Below are 15325 nucleotides of genomic sequence, written 5' to 3' on the forward strand. Positions count from 1 at the left end.
TTCTTTCTATTTATAGTAGAGATGGGGTCTCGCTCTTGCTCAGGCTGGTTTCGAACTCCTGACCTCGAGCAATCTGCCCGCCTAGGCCTCCCAGAGTGCTAGGATTACAGGTGTGAGCCACCGCGCCCGGCTCTTAGGTTAACTTTTGAGTTATCAGAGTAAAACCTATTGTAATTGTAAGGTAGTGTTGAGAGAGAATTCTGGCATTTCTGGATGTCTTCCAAGCAAAGAGCATTGACAACTTTGTTGGAGAATATTTGCAAAGTTTGCTCTAGGGCAGGGAGCAGATTTGCTTACACACCAGGTTAATAAACCTAGTTTCCCTCCTTCGTTGGAGATAGTCCAGGGTGATAAAGATAATATCATCCCACTGAATCAGAAGGCAGATTTGTTTCCTGATCAGGATAATACAATGTTTCTTGCTATGAGGGGGGGGCATTCCTTTCAAAGATTGGATTAGCTGTGACACAAATCCACTGTGTATGCAGCGTCTTCTTGGGCCTACCTCTATGTCTCTGCCATGGTACTTGGGGGATGAGGGGACCAAATGTGAACATGAAGCTCATGCCATTGGCTGTGCCATGTGTAACAAACTGGAAAGACCCATTTGGGCTCGTTTTCTCCTTACTGACTGAATCTATGGAAGTTTGGCAGACTGACCTAGCAGCTGCTGTGTGACTGCTGTTCAGGATTTGTTTGGCTGCTCAACAGGTAGGACTTTCACCTCTAAAGAATGTTCACTATGAATTCCTTACCTGAATGATAAATTCCCACTCTCATCTATGTTTTTTTTTTTTTTTTTTTTTTTTGAGACAGAGTCTCGCTTTGTTGCCCAGGCTAGAGTGAGTGCCGTGGCGTCAGCCTAGCTCACAGCAACCTCAAACTCCTGGGCTCGAGTGATCCTTCTGCCTCAGCCTCCCGGGTAGCTGGGACTACAGGCATGCGCCACCATGCCCGGCTAATTTTTTTATATATATATCAGTTGGCCAATTAATTTCTTTCTATTTTTATAGTAGAGACGGGGTCTCGCTCAGGCTGGTTTTGAACTCCTGACCTTGAGCAATCCGCCCGCCTCGGCCTCCCAAGAGCTAGGATTACAGGCGTGAGCCACAGCGCCCGGCCTCTCATCTATGTTTTGATCTATGCTCTCCCTTTTGTAGGCAAGCCCATAGTCATGTGATAGATTTTTAGTAAGAGTATTCATAATGACATTTAGGTTAATGTGTGTGAGTGCTTGGAACATCATAAATGTTTTAGGTATAAAATTATTAGTGTTGTTAGAATAATATTTCCCTTCCTATTATCTTAAGAAGCATTTTCCCCCCCATCTGTCTTCCAAAGTCAATATTTCAAATATGAGATCCTGCTCAACTTCTGAAAACAATGTTCCTCAAGTTTTATTACATATTAGAAACACCTGGGGAACTTGTTACAAAAGCAGATTACTGGGTCCTACCCGCAGGGAATCTCACTGGATAGCTGGCTAAGTCAGTTTAGGAAAGGAACTCCAGGTGGTTCTGATTTTGCGGGAGAAAATCTTAAAAGGTCATACTTTAAGAATCACAATTTTAAAAGACCAGTAGTGTCTTCTTTAAGTAAAAAGACAAAGTGGATGAAATTGCATAGAATAAACCTGTGCCTTCCTTCAAAACTTGCAGGTTTGATTGGGAAGGCAGATGGGGAGACACAGGGTGTCCACATTCTTACACATTAACTCAGTGCTTCCATTCTAAAATACTGAAACCAATCTAGAGCTTCCTTGTGATGAACTTCACTATTTTTTCCCTATAGTAATAGTAGGTATTACTCACACAATTAGTCCAGAAATTATTCACCTCAGAGCCAGTATGTTTTGGATATATTTTTCAGTATAATGTCTTGGATAGTAAATCATCTTTTGTTTTGAGACAGAGTCTCGCTTTGTTGCCCAGGCTAGAGTGAGTGCTGTGGCATCAGCCTAGCTCACAGCAACCTCAAACTCCTGAGCTCAAGCAATTCTTCTGCCTCAGCCTCCCAAGTAGCTGGGACTACAGGCATGTGCCACCATGCCCGGCTACTTTTTTCTATATATATTAGTTGGCCAATTAATTTCCTTCTATTTTTAGTAGAGCCGGGGTCTCATTCTTGCTCAGGCTGGTTTTGAACTCCTGATCTCAAGCAATCCTCCCGCCTCGGCCTCCCAGAGTGCTAGGATTACAGGTGTGAGCCACCGCACCCGGCTGTAAATCATCTTTTAATATATACTTTGGCGTAGAATGCAGGACTGCAGTGCTAATTTGAGGCTAATTTAAACCTTGTTCACTGAACAAAAGACAAAGCACTCCTGTAAAGCTCTCTATAGTTTTTTGTCTTGTAAATACATTTAGGCAGCCTTTAGGATTTTTGATATGGATGAGTATTCATTTATTTTAAGATGGATTTGTAGTACGTGATTAGTTTTAACATCTATTTTGTTAACCTTGAAAACTAGCTGGTAGTGGTTATATATTATGGCTGAATTATAGCGCCCTCAAATCCATATGTCGAAGTGCTAATCCGTAGGACCTCAGAATGTGACTGTATTGGAGACACCTCTTTAAAGAGATAATAAAGTTAAAATAAGATCACTTAGGGTGGGCTGTAATCCAATATGACTTATGTCCTTATAAGAAGAGAAAATTTGGACAGAGATGCATGGAGGGAAGATCACATGAAGACATAAGGAAAAGACATCTATCTGTAGCTAATGAGAGAGACCTCAAAAGAAACCAACCCTGCTGACTCCTTGGTCTTGGACTTCCAGCCTCCAGAACTGTGAGAAAATAAATTTCTGTTTTTAAGTGACTTAGTCTGTGGTACTTTGTCATGGCAACACTGAAGACTAATTTCAGAAAAGAATAAGAAAAGAGCTTCCTTTTCTATTTCTTTCTGGTTTGAAAGCAAATGAGATGTTTGGAGCTATGGCAGCCCTGGCACAATGAAGGTGACAAGAATAAAGACAAAAGCCAGCATGCTACAGACACAGAGAAGAAAGAGCCTGGAGCCTTGCTCACATTTCAGAGGAAATGGACTAGGGACTGCCTCTCTCTAAATTTCTGCTGGGTAAACATTAAATGTCCCTATGGTTTAGCCACATTTATTTATTTATTTATTTTTTTGAGACAGAGTCTCACTCTGTTGCCCAGGCTAGAGTGCTGTGGCATCAGCCTAGCTCACAGCAACCTCAAACTCCTGGGCTCAAGCAATCCTCCTGCCTCAGCCTTCCAAGTAACTTGGACTATAGGCATGTGCCACCATTCCTGGCTAATTTTTTATATATATTTTTAGTTGTCTAGATAATTTATATTTTTAGTAAAACAGGGTCTTGCTCTTGCTCAGGCTGGTCTAGAACTCCTGAGCTCAAATGATCCTCCTGCCTCAGTCTCCCAGAGTGCTAGGGTTACAGGTGTCAGCCACTGTGTCCGCCCAAGTTTAGCCACTTTTAATTGCCTATTCTGTTAGCTGGTGCTGAAAGCATTCCTAATACAGATACAGGTCTGTGTTATTCAACTCTCTAGCCTTAGTATTGAGAACAGTGCCTCACAAGTAGTAGTAAGTGGTCAAAGAATATTATTTGAATAAAGAGTGAATGGAGGCCGGGCATGGTGGCTCACGCCTGTAATCCTAGCACTCTGGGAGGCCGAGGTGGGCAGATTGCTTGAGGTCAGGAGTTCAAAACCAGCCTGAGCAAGAGCAAGACCCCGTCTTTACTATAAATACAAAGAAATTAATTGGCCAACTAATATATATAGAAAAAAGTAGCCGGGCATGGTGGTACATGCCTGTAGTCTCAGCTACTTGGGAGGCTGAGGCAGAAGGGTTGCTTGAGCCCAGGTGTTTGAGGTTGCTGTGAGCTAGGCTGACGCCATGGCACTCACTGTAGCCTGGGCAACAAAGCAAGACTCTGTCTCAAAAAAAAAAAAAAAAAAAAAAAAAAAGAGTAAATAGAGGCCAGGTGCAGTGGCTCACTCCTGTAATCCTAGCACTCTGGGAGGCCAAGATGGGTGGATGGCTCAAGGTCAGGAGTTCGAAACCAGCCTGAGCAAGAGCGAGACCCTGTCTCTACTAAAAATAGAAACAAATTAATTGGCCAACTTAAAATACACAGAAAAAATTTAGCCAGGCATGGTGGCACATGCCTGTAATCCCAGCTACTCAGGAGGCTGAGGCAGTAGGATCACTTGAGCCTAGGACTTTGAGGTTGCTATGAGCTAGGCTGACACGAATGCACTCTAGTAGGGGCAACAGAGTGAGACTCTTTCTCTCAAAAAAAAAAAATAAATAAAAAAGAGTGAATGGATTTTAGATCAGATACTAAGCATATTACCTCCATCACTGTAACAAAATAAATTTCTGTTGTTTAAGCCACTCAATCTGTGGTACTTCATTGCAACAGCCCTAAAAAACTGATACACTGTGTTTTTGTTTGAGGGTTTCTAGGGAAGGTCCTGCCTACATTAGAATAACTTTATGTTCTTTCTACCAGTATTATAGTGTATCTTTATGGGTCATACCTTAGACAATATCAATACATGTTAAGATTGTTGTTTTTCTCTAGTCAATAAAACTTTTTGGGTAGTATCTAAAATTCTTCAGCTTTAGGCAACAAAATTACTAGATTATTTTAGTGGGTATTTTGCTTTAATGAAGGGATCTAGGTGACAAGCAGATTCGATTTATTTATTCAATAAATATTTTCTGGCTTCTTATCATGTCTAGGAATTGTTCTATGATTTAGGTGTTGGGGAGATACCAATTTAAACTAAAAGTTCAGGGTCTCATGAAGCTTATGTTTAGCATGTGTATGTTTGTGTGTGTGTGTGTGTGAGAAATATACACTTACATGAATAAATATATAATATGTCAAGTGGCAATAAGGCAATAGGGTAAGGTGAAAAGAAGGCTGAAGTTGTGAAGGATGGGGTTCTGTTGGAATTACTATATCATATAACACCTAAATGACTATTAGCCAGACTAAAGATGCAAAAGGACAGGACTTTCATAGATGATTAGAAATAGATGAGGATGAAAAATTCACTTCCGTGTTACCTGAGGTTGTTTTAAAGAGAGAGTAGAAGTAATGACATTAGGGAAGAGACCCCCATTAAAATGTGAATTTCATGAGGGCACAGTTTTACTTTGTTTTTTTCCCTCCTATGTCTCCAATGGCTAGAGAGGTACCGGGCGCATAGTATTTAATAGATGTCCAATAAGTAATTGCTAATGAATGACTGAATGATTAGGAAACAGATGATCTAGACTTCGTAAACTTGGCTAAATTAATTAACCTGAGTCTCAGTTTCTTCATCCATAAAATGAGAAGCTCAGACTGGGTACATTTTAGGACTCCATTTAGCCCTCAAAAAGAAGTTGTTACTGTACTTCCTACCTCACTTTATCTGCTTTACTTGATATATTTATGTTGAGACCAGAAAAATTATAGTGAATATTGCTTGTCTTCCCAGCATCTATTATCTTTTTTCCTTTACCTAAGGGCACTTACATTTTTATCTGAGTCTAAACCCATACTGATGTGTTTTGAAAGCAGCTGATCCAGAAATGGATTGTGATTGACTTAAGCCAATACTAGTAAGCCCATCTCGACGCAGTGATTGGTTGAGGCCTGGGTTGCCTAATCCAACTGTTTAGGTTAGCATTTGTTTGGCCACAGCGATAGGTCAGAAATGGATTCCCAGGCCGGGCGCGGTGGCTCACGCCTGTAATCCTAGCTCTCTGGGAGGCCGAGGTGGGCGGATTGCTCAAGGTCAGGAGTTCAAAACCAGCCTGAGCGAGACCCCTGTCTCTACTATAAATAAAAAGAAATTAATTGGCCAACTGATATATATATAAAAAATTAGCCGGGCATGGTGGCGCATGCCTGTAGTCCCAGCTACTCGGGAGGCTGAGGCAGAAGGATCGCTTGAGCCCAGGAGTTTGAGGTTGCTGTGAGCTAGGCTGACGCCACGGCACTCACTCTAGCCTGGACAACGAAGCGAGACTCTGTCTCAAAAAAAAAAAAAAAAGAAATGGATTCCTGTTCCCCAGTCAGGCCAGAGAGGGACAAGAAGAGATTTGCTATGGATTTCTGGGAAAGGTGTTTCTTGGCTCTTCTGAGAGTACAACTGGAAGACATGTTCTCTCTTGTCTGCATAGTTTTTTATATGTGGCTGTAAGCTTAGAACCATTGCAACCATTGTGCTATCATGAAGGCTGTAAATCTTGGAACAAGCTCATACTGTAGAAGGGAAAGCTGAGAGGGGAACAAATTAAGTCTTTGATAGAATCATTGAACTCGTGCATCAAACCAACCCTAAAGCACACTCTCCCTCTTGACTTTCATACACCGATAAACTCCTTAATTGTTTACTCAAGATCGTTTTTTGATTTTTGCAGTTCCATTTGAGGGAATAAGTTTAAATTCTTGAATAGTTAGAGCAGAATGAACTGATGATCACCTATGTGATTAGAATGAGCCATACATGGGGGTGGTGAGGCAGTACTTTCAGCTTCAGGATTATTTTTGGCTCTTTGTTCCTCAGAACACTTCTTTCCTGCTTACCTCTCTCAACCCCACCAGGACGGTGTAACTCAACCTATGTAGGACTGATGATGGAAATTTAGGATTTTTTTTTTTCCAGAATAAGAATAGTCCCAAGGCCTACAGGAGTATTAGGGAAAATAATACACAAAGAGTCATACTTTTTTTTTTTGAGACAGAGTCTCGCTTTGTTGCCCAGGCTAGAGTGAGTGCCATGGTGTCAGCCTAGCTTACAGCAACCTCAAACTCCTGGACTCAAGCAATCCTCAGCCTCAGCCTCCCAAGTAGCTGGGACTACAGGCATGCGCCACCATGCCTGGCTAATTTTTTCTATATATATTAGTTGGCCAATTACTTTCTTTCTATTTATAGTAGAGATGGGGTCTTGCTCTTGCCCAGGGTGGTTTCAAACTCCTGACCTCGAGCAATCCGCCTGCCTTGGCCTCCCAGAGTGCTAGGATTACAGGCCTGAGCCACCTCGCCCGAAGAGTCGTACTTAATCACCAGAATATTCTCATCATCCCGAGAAGAAACCAGGTACCCATTAGCAACCACTCCCCATTGGGCCTCCCCAGTCCCTAGCAACCACTAATCTACTCTCTGTCACTATGGACGTGCCTATTATCTATTATATACTTTGTCTCTTTAAAATTAATAATTTATGAACCTTTTAAAATTCTCCCTCTTTGTCTGAATTGTCCTTTTGGTTTAATTTAAATCACTGTCCACTAAGCTGGAACTCTTCTAATTTAGGTAGGTTCAGTGAGTAGTCATGTATTTAATGCCATAAATCCTTACAGTGAAAGATACGTAGAGCTTCATGTTTAGTTTTTTCTCTTTTATTTTGTTTTTTCCTTTGATAAAAATCCAGTTCAAGAATACAGAATACTAAAGAAGAAAAAGGAGGAAGAAGAAAAATAGAAGGAGGAGGAGGAAGTGGACAGTATAGAAGAAGGAAAGTTTTAGTGATGATATCAGAGAAGAAGTTGCCATTGGTGGATTCTAAAAAAAAAAAAAAAATCAGCCTCCTCTGTATAAACAAAAAGGGATGAAATAACAGAACCAGACCTTACATGATAAAAAAATTTTTAAAAGTTTCACGGACTAAGACAAGGGCCCCCAAGGCATATTTCAAAGAAGCTCTCCATGTTACACCCTAATTCCTTTCAATAAAGTGTCTGATTTGAGGTGTAGATTTTAAATGCTTTATTAGCCATGAAGAAAGAAGATATAGCAATTTCATCATTTTGGGAAAAGCATGAACATCCTTTTACTTTATAAAATTTAAGAGATCAGAAACATCTTTTTACATAAGAACAAAAGAATTTGATTGAAAGTGATATTATGAGTTTTTATTTTATAAAGGTAATTTGCCATTAACTAGAAACAGATGACATAAAACTGAGTGTACTAGAACAGCATGTAACAAAAAGAAGTCTACTGACTGTCTTTCCTGACTTCTAAGCTTAACTTTGTTAGCTTAAAAAACTTTAAAAAGCTTAAAAAACTTTGTTTTGTATTATTTCTTCAAGGAGGATGAACTGAAATTCTATATATTAAATTTTTATTTTTTGAGTCAAGGTCTCGTTCTGTTACCCCCTCTAGAGTGTGTGGCATCATCATAGCTCACAACAATCTCAATCTCCTGGGCTCAAGTAATTCTCCTGCCCTCAGCCTCCTGTGTAGCTGGGACTACAGGCATTTGCCACGACACCTGGCTAATTGTTTTCTATTTGTAGTAGAGACAGGGTCTTGCTCTTCATCAGGCTGATCTCAAATCCTGACCTCCAGCCATCCTCCTGCCTCGGCCTCCCAGGGTGCTAGGATTACAGGCATGAGCCACTGTGCCCATCCCATATATTAAATTTTAACTCAAAAATAGCATTCCTATCACAATTGGTGGATAGCAAATGCAGCTTCCAACAGTTCTGATATCACCAAAACAGAAGAGTGAATGTTAGAAACAAACAAATAAAAAAAAAAGAGAACTTATTTTGCATACCTCTAGGGTTCACTACTATGAAGGGTTTCAATTAAAAGCCACAGTGTAGCATTGCTATATCTTCTTTCTTCATAGCATCAGAGTAAAGGATGTCTATTTACAAATTTAGATGGGAATGAGTAACATAAGAAATGTAAAAGAAGCAATTGTAGAGGGTTTATAGAAGAATGGTGGAAAGGTGTTTATGGCAGATTAAAAGTTGTGGCAAGGCCTGGTGTGGTGGCTCACGCCTGTAATCCTAGCACTCTGGGAGCCCGAGGTGGGTGAATTGCTCAAGGTCAGGAGTTCAAAACCAGCCTGAATAAGAGCAAGACCTCGTCTCTGCTATAAATAGAAAGTAATTAATTGGCCAACTAAACATATATATGTGTGTGTGTGTGTGTGCGTGTGTGTGTGTATGTATATATATACATATATATATATATATAATATATATAAAATTAGCCAGGCATGGTGGCACATGCCTGTAGTCCCAGCTACTTGGGAGGCTGAGGCAGGAGGATCGCTTGAGCCCAGGAGTTTGAGGTTGCTGTGAACTAAGCTGATGCCACAGCACTCTAGCCCGGGCAACAAAAGTGAGACTCTGTTTCAAAAAAAAAAGAAAAGAAAAAAGAAAATGGTGACAAATTATTTGACACTTTTCCTAGACAGCTGGGGTCTAATTTCCTTTCCATTGAATTTGGGCTAGTCTTAGTGATTTTCTTGACCAATAAAGTTCAGTGCCAGTGACACTGAGTGGCTTCCAAGGATAGTTCAGAAAAAGCCTCGCATTTCATCCTTGGTCTCTTAAAGTGTTTGCTTCCTGTGCTCTCCAGACTCTCCCTCCTGAGAAACACAACCACTACCTCTTGGAGTCCAGTGGTTATGCAGTGAGAAGACCCAGCCATACGGAGAGACAGTGTGTCCATGCTTGAGGCCACAGCCCCAGCTGAAAGCCGGCACTAACTGCTAGGCATCTTTCACATCCAGTCCAGCTGAGCCTTCAAATAATTACAGTTGCAGACAGTATCTGACTGCGACTGTATGAAGGACTCTAAGGAGAATTGCCCAATTGAGCCCTTCCTGATAAGTAACAGCTCACATTGTAAGTGAAATAAAATGGTTAAGCTGCTAACTTTTGGGGATAATTTGTTATGTCATAGGGTTAACCTGAAGAGTCCTGGGTTTGTCAGATTGCTCTAACTTCTGTCACACCCAGCTTTGTGTGATGGGGTTGTTAGATTTGCGAGGACAGGGGAACCCAGTCTGCAATCTTGCACTAAACTAGTCATGCCATTATGAGCTGGTTCTATAACACCAAAGTGAAGTTTTAATGATTTTGTTGCTCAGTGAAGAATCTCCTTCAACCTCTCTCTTATGCCTTCATTATGTCGATTGGTAAAAAAAAAAAAAAAAAAAAAAAAAAAATTTGCATAGTAATGTCCTTTATCTACACTCTGCCCTTGATCTGAATGACGTTGGACTGGGGGAGTCAGTACTCCACCTGCTTGAACTTTGCTACTAGACCTCTTGCCCTTTCCCTCTTTCTGGGAAAAGTTGCCTTTGATGACAGTATTCCCTGGGCCTGCCAGGATTTCAGCAGCCCCAGGTTCCAGGGCAGACTGTTCTGAGCATGACCTGCTGGCATCGAAACTTGTGTGTGACTAAATTCTGATCTGCTCAAAATATTTTCTTACTTTAGCAACAACAGTTGTTGTCATTTGGCGGCTGCTTCTTCTTCTTTTAATTTTAATTTAGTGTTTGAGGCATTTAACTACCATCAGTCAAAATGTTAGAAATGTGTTTCTGGTATATCAATCAGCCCCTGCCCCATCTCTGGAATACTCTGTATCAAGTTTGAAGCACATTTCAGGCCTTATTTCTAATAACTTTGTACTGGCCTAGGATAGGAGGCAAAGTTTACCACCTGTCTGATTGAAATATCCAGTTGTAAAAATGCCTCTTTCATTGTTTCACCATTACGCCATTCAGTTTTATTGAGCATTTCAAAGTACACACATATCACTTCCCCATGATTTGTAAGAACTATTTATTTATTTTTTGAAACAGAGTCTAGCTCTGTCACCCAGGCTAGAGTGCTGTGGCGTCAGTGTAGCTCACAGCAACCTCAAACTCCTGTGCTCAAGCAATCCTCCTGCCTCAATTTCCCAAGTAGCTGGGATTACAGGCATGTGCCACCATGCCCAGCTAATTTTTTTTTCTATTTTTAGCAGAGATGGGGTCTCGCTCTTGCTCAGGCTGGTCTCGAACACCTGAGCTCAAATGGTCCTCTCGCCTTGGCCTCCCAGAATGCTAAGATTATAGGCGTTGAGTCACTGCGCTTGGCCTATAAGAACTATTAACCAGAAAAGTACCACACTGATATGGTATTTCTGGATGACAGGTATGTTTGGTCCCTAGGGGTGGTGATGGAAAGCAGTTGGGTGTTATTTCTTTTTGAATATCTATTTCTTTAAAGCATAAGCTTCAAGCTCAAAAGCCAATGGAGTGGGATTGGGTTGCAGGTGGGAGTTATAGTGTGGGGACAATATGAACAGGTGTTATATGAGTGAAGGCAGTAAGCTTTGTTTCACAGCAGCGTTACTGCATTCCAAAATGAATGCTTTTTGACATCCCTGTTCTTTTTATTTTATTACACTTATTTTTTCCTTATAGATGCCATAATTTGTAGAGTGGTTTGTTTTATAATGGTGTTTTGAAATCAATGCCTACAACAGAGACATACTTTGTATATTAAACTTGTAGGGATAATTTTTATTTCTACAGAGAAATATACTCTTGTCGCATTTTTCACAAAATCTGCGGGGAAGTCTACCTTTTATTTTTCCATTTTAGATATATATATGAATGCAAGCAAATACTTCTGTATTATAAGAAAATCAGCACACAAATATAATGATGAATGGCGATCCACAAGGTTTGCATGTGAGAGAGAAAACAGAAAATGGTGGGTACTAAGTTATACCAGAAGGTGCAGGGAGCATTTAAGGAAATACATTGTTACTCACCTCTACCTGTGTGTTGTGTGGAAATGTCATAATATGGGTCAACCTTTGACAGATCATCTAATTTCCCATGAAAAGTTGGATTTTGGATAACGATTTTCTGATTTCCAAATACTGGCAACCGAGTCAATTTATAAGCAAATGTGTGAGTCAAACAAAGCGTGCTGTGGCGATAATTGGCTTGAGGGCTGCCACTGGGGCTCTGGACTTCAGAGGATGTATCCATGTTTGAATCTGGAGAGCTGTGGAATATAATAAGATTATAGTTTTTGGCTTTTTATATGATTATGATGTATATCATTATTAACAGCAAACATCGAGCAGGTGCAACCATGGACAATTTTCTGGAGAGAGAATGGGGCTCAAACAAGAAAGTAACATCCCAAGAAGGACTTGTGTAGGAAAAATTCAGTGTGGCATATACAGATGGAAATAAATGGAATCTGGATTATCTGGACCTCAGTCTGGAAGACAACAGAGACTCTTCTCTCAGGAACATCTGCCAAGGGTTATTTCACCTGTTTTGTGCTGATGAGGAGCTAAAAATTGATATCAAATCTATTGAAATCTACTTCCTCCAGATAATTATGTATGTATGGTGGGTGTACTGGGGTCAGGAGATCTGGGCTGGTGCAGCTGAGATGTTGGTCAAAAACTGTATTTAAGCATGAGCTGGAGTTGGGAGTGGATCTGTAAGAGACCTTCTAATGAAGTGGCCGCCAGTGGCCTTCCCTTAGCTGAGTCTAGAACAGTGTGTCAAACCATTTCTTTTCCTCAAGCATCGCTAAGTGGTGAACTTCCGCCTGGCTGAACTGGGAGATCCTATTTTTGCCACATCCTAATTAGCCGAAATTGCCAAAGCTTTTAAAAGGTAGTCTGGAATTGGGCATAATTTTTAAGGAGGGAGCTACCTTTCTGCCTTCAGTGGTTGGTGGAATAAAAGGATTCTCCCAAAACAGTTGGTTATAGAAGTCTATGTAGGAGGGAAGGGAATGGGTATATACATACATAATGAGTGTGATGCTCACCAACTGGGGGATGGACACACTTAAAGCTCTGACTCAAGGGTGGAGGGGAGGCAAAGGATATATACGTAACCTTAACTAATTTGTACCCCCATAATATGCTGGGAAAACATAAAAGAAATAAAAAATAAATAAAAAAACATGAAAAAAAAAAAAAAGAAGGCTATGTAATCTTGCACTAGTGTCAGAAAGCCCAGGTGTTCTATAGATTGATCCTTGAATCTCTCTGGATTGCTCATTGAGATAGGAGATTCTGTTATAAAGGTGGCTTTTGAGTGCCTCACCTAGGCACCCAGCGTTGAAGTATTTGAAGCTTCACTAAAACCCAGTCCATTTTGTCTTGAGAGACTTTGGGATCTTGACCACATTTCCCCACCCACCCCTATCCCCGACTTCTGTTGTTTTTTTTTTTTTTTTTTTTTTTTTTTTTTTGAGACAGAGTCTCGCTTTGTTGCCCAGGCTAGAGTGAGTGCCGTGGCGTCAGCCTAGCTCACAGCAACCTCAAACTCCTGGGCTCGAGTGATCCTTCTGCCTCAGCCTCCCGGGTAGCTGGGACTACAGGCATGCGCCACCATGCCCGGCTAATTTTTTATATATATATCAGTTGGCCAATTAATTTCTTTCTATTTATAGTAGAGACGGGGTCTCACTCTTGCTCAGGCTGGTTTCGAACTCCTGACGTTGAGCAATCCGCCCGCCTCGGCCTCTGAAGAGCTAGGATTACAGGCGTGAGCCACAGCGCCCGGCCCCCGACTTCTGTTTTTGAATAAACTCTCAACCAAGATGGGCCAGGTCTGATTCAGTCAAGTATGGGAGGAAGGGCTGGAGTTTGGAACGGGATGCTTTGGACAGGGAACTAGAACAAGGCTTCTTTGTAGCCAGAAGAGTCATCAAGTGTGTGCACTATCAAAACCCACAAAGGAATACAAAGATTAAAAAATACAAGGAGGTGAATCAGAAAGATTGGTAAATTCGTGGCTGCAGAGACAAGAAATGAAGTTAGAGTGTGAGGATTAGAGAGAAGGAGAAACAAAACGATTCCGGATCTAATTGGAGTGGGATTTCTGATGAGGTATCTCTTCCTGGCTTTCAGCCAGCCACTTTCTTGCTGTGTCCTCACATGGTGAAGAGAAAACATGATCTCTCTCTAGAGCTTTCTTCCTCTTATTAATAGGGCACTAGTTCCATCATGAGGCCCCCCGCCATGACCTCATCTAAACCTAATTACCTTCCAAATGCTCCAACTGCAAATGCCATTACATTGAGGGTTAGGGTTTCATTGTATGAATTTTGGGGGGACATAATTCAGTCTATAGCAGGTACTAAAATGAATAAAATTAATATAAGTCCTCATTCTATTGTGTTGATTTAGTGACATGTAACTAAGTGATGTGTTATCTTTAACAGTTCCTAAGATCACCTTCCATTATTATATACTGCTCTCTGGATTGGCAGGACTGAATCTGAACGTAATTCAAAGTTTTAGTATTCAGAGTCAGTAACATCAGGTAAACACCCTCCTCATAGATTTTTCTCTTCACTGTACTTATTTCTGTCTTGGAGTGTTATCAGCTACATCATCCCTCAGGAATGTTCTTTGGTGTTCTTCTTCTTGTACCTCCTCTAAGCATGACCTCAAAGTGGGCATAGTATACTATGATATTTCCACCCTGCCTGCCCCATCCCCCAAAATAAACAAGCCCCTTTTTATTTTCTCAGGTTAAAATAAAAATATATATTTATGTATCTCCCAGAGAATACAAAGGAGTCATATTTTCAATCGATAATTTTTAACACATTTTTTTGGCTCCCCATAATGCTTTTCTTTAAATTTTTTTCCTTTCAATTCCTTTACACCCACTCCATAATGTCTTGAATATTGGTGGTCCTGGACCACTGACTTTGTTTTGGGCCTTTGATGTTTACGTTTTTTTTTTTTTTTTTTTTTTTGAGACAGAGTCTTGCTTTGTTGACCAGGCTAGAGTGAGTGCCATGGCATCAGCCTCGCTCACAGCAACCTCAAACTCCTGGGCTCAAGCAATCCTCCTGCCTCAGCCTCCCAAGTAGCTGGGACTACAGGCATGTGGCACCACGCCCGGCTAATTTTTTGTATATATATATATATTTTTAGTTGGCCAATTAATTTCTTTCTATTTATAGTAGAGACAGGGCCTCGCTCTTGCTCAGGCTGGTCTCGAACTCCTGACCTCGAGCAATCCGCCTGCCTCGGCCTCCCAGAGTGCTAGGATTACAGGCGTGAGCCACCGCACCCGGCCTGATGTTTACGTTTATTTCTAACCATGATGACTTGGCTTTTAGAAAGGATTAGGTAGAGCTTTTCCTGCTTGATTACTCCTCTTCTCGGCATCAAAGGCTAAAGATGCAATCAAAGCACAAAAACAGCAGCCTTTATTTCTTCGAGAGAACATTTGCACTTCTGAAGACGGCAGGCTGAGCGTATCAAGTTCCTAGCTCCTGTGCTCAGCTCAGGAACAGTCCCTCTGGACTTACTTATATGTACATTCAATAAAATCATTAAAATAATAGTAGGGAAAACCAAACATCTTATAATAGGACTGACTTAAGGAGGATAAACATAACATTTATAATATATGGTCCTGCTTGATGATATCCAAAAAAATGTTTTAAAACATAAAAAAAAAAAAGTATCACTGATTGTTATAGACTGCATTGTGTTCTCCCCAAATTCATGTGTTCAATCCCTAACCTCCAATGT

The 15325-nt window shown here is 40.8% G+C and overlaps 1 long non-coding RNA gene across 1 annotated transcript; it reads left to right on the plus strand.

The window, feature by feature from the left end:
- Window positions 1–406: 406 nt before the first annotated feature.
- LOC142870967 (uncharacterized) lies at window positions 407–12985 on the plus strand. The gene is made up of 3 exons (XR_012919309.1): window positions 407–711; window positions 10769–10941; window positions 11874–12985. It is a non-coding gene; the product is annotated as an uncharacterized LOC142870967 (long non-coding RNA).
- Window positions 12986–15325: the final 2340 nt, after the last annotated feature.

The sequence above is a fragment of the Microcebus murinus genome, chromosome 5 (genome assembly GCF_040939455.1).
Source record: "Microcebus murinus isolate Inina chromosome 5, M.murinus_Inina_mat1.0, whole genome shotgun sequence".
Lineage (NCBI taxonomy): Eukaryota > Metazoa > Chordata > Mammalia > Primates > Cheirogaleidae > Microcebus > Microcebus murinus.